Genomic DNA, 2,500 nt, shown 5'->3' on the forward strand with positions numbered 1-2,500 from the left:
GAGCCCACCCACACAAAACCTGCACCCCCCTCCAGCGCAGGAGCCGCAACCCGGGTGCGTACGCCGCACCAAGTGCTCCACCCGCGACCGTACGTGCCCCGCCGAAATCGCAACTCCGGCGGATGAACGGCGGACTTTTCTCGCAGTCGTAAGTTGCAATCCACCCCTATATCTTGCGTCTCATGAAGAGTTATATCAAGTATGCCAAATTCCCGCTGTCCCTATACATGCAGTAAGTTCGTCATGGGCGCTGGCCGGCAGGCCGCGAGACCTGACGCCCGGCGGCAAAGAGTGCTCCTCTGAGGATATAGATGTTCCGTTCCGCCGCACAATGGTGACGGTGACCGCTGCCTGCGGTGGCAACGCTGGGCACAGTCGATACTCGCCGTGTGGTGGAAGGTAAACATTATGCGGTACATCAGTACTTTCCTAATAGTTCGGTCGTCTCACGGCACTGCTTAGTAAATGATGCAAGGCCACATATAGATGATTTATGCGAATGTCCCTATACGTGCTGTAAGACTGGGCACACAACGTGAATCGCACGTCAGCCAGACACTCGAACATGCACTACTCTCGGCCTGCAACGGAGACACACAATACGTAAACATCTGGAATGCGACAATGTCGAGTGCACCCTCTCTGCCACATTGCACCGTCGACACTATGATAACCAGACCAGTAGGTCCACCTATAAAAGCACAATACCACACTCCTCCGACAACTACCATTGCTCAGATAAACCAACACCACCAACACACATCCTACACAGAGGGGCACCAAATATCACCACCCGCCCTCGTGTTATACCACATGAAAAATTGCAGAAGTGAGAGACACAGACCCGCCAGCCTCTTGCTACAAGCATCGAACCGACGTGACGTATCTGACGGTGACTCAGGCATCCGCGTACTGCCACCACTATCCACCCCCCCCCCTCTCTGCCCCCTTCCCACACAATACCAAATTTAACCAACTTTATCGCTTAACCTAACTGTGGTTTTACCAGATTATCGCTTAACCTAACTGTGGTTTTACCAGATTATCGCTTAACCTAACTGTGGCTGTACCAGATTATCGCTTAACCTAACTGTGGCTGTACCAGATTATCGCTTAACCTAACTGTGGCTGTACCAGATTATCGCTTAACCTAACTGTGGCTGTACCAGATTATCGCTTAACCTAACTGTGGCTGTACCAGATTATCGCTTAACCTAACTGTGGCTGTACCAGATTATCGCTTAACCTAACTGTGGCTGTACCAGATTATCGCTTAACCTAACTGTGGTTGTACCAGATTATCCCTTAACCTAACTCAATTTGTCCCTTAACCTAACTCAATTTGTCCCTTAACCTAACTCAATTTGTCCCTTAACCTAACTCAATTTGTCCCTTAACCTAACTCAATTTTCCCTTAACCTAACTCAATTTGTCCCTTAACCTAACTCAATTTGTCCCTTAACCTAACTCAATTTGTCCCTTAACCTAACTCAATTTGTCCCTTAACCTAACTCAATTTGTCCCTTAACCTAACTCAATTTGTCCCTTAACCTAACTCAATTTGTCCCTTAACCTAACCCACGTTGTCCCTTAACCTAACTCAATTTGTCCCTTAACCTAACTCAATTTGTCCCTTAACCTAACTCAATTTGTCCCTTAACCTAACTCAATTTGTCCCTTAACCTAACTCAATTTGTCCCTTAACCTAACTCAATTTGTCCCTTAACCTAACTCAATTTGTCCCTTAACCTAACTCAATTTGTCCCTTAACCTAACTCAATTTGTCCCTTAACCTAACTCAATTTGTCCCTTAACCTAACTCAATTTGTCCCTTAACCTAACTCAATTTGTCCCTTAACCTAACCCACGTTGTCCCTTAACCTAACCCACGTTGTCCCTTAACCTAACCCACGTTGTCCCTTAACCTAACCCACGTTGTCCCTTAACCTAACCCACGTTGTCCCTTAACCTAACCCACGTTGTCCCTTAACCTAACCCACGTTGTCCCTTAACCTAACCCACGTTGTCCCTTAACCTAACCCACGTTGTCCCTTAACCTAACCCACGTTGTCCCTTAACCTAACCCACGTTGTCCCTTAACCTAACCCACGTTGTCCCTTAACCTAACCCACGTTGTCCCTTAACCTAACCCACGTTGTCCCTTAACCTAACCCACGTTGTCCCTTAACCTAACCCACGTTGTCCCTTAACCTAACCCACGTTGTCCCTTAACCTAACCCACGTTGTCCCTTAACCTAACCCACGTTGTCCCTTAACCTAACCCACGTTGTCCCTTAACCTAACCCACGTTGTCCCTTTGCCTAACATAGTTCACTGCTCGGAATCTCTGGTGTCGTTGTTATCCTCATGTAGATGTCTTGCGAGTGTTGCTTACTTTCCACATATTCCCGCTATCCACTGTCAATTGTACTGCAATAGGACTATATCGCCCCCCCCCCCCCTCTGCCCCTCTCTTTGTGTCTCCGTCCTCTCAAGCTGG

The sequence above is a fragment of the Schistocerca gregaria genome, unplaced genomic scaffold (genome assembly GCF_023897955.1).
Source record: "Schistocerca gregaria isolate iqSchGreg1 unplaced genomic scaffold, iqSchGreg1.2 ptg000578l, whole genome shotgun sequence".
NCBI lineage: Eukaryota > Metazoa > Arthropoda > Insecta > Orthoptera > Acrididae > Schistocerca > Schistocerca gregaria.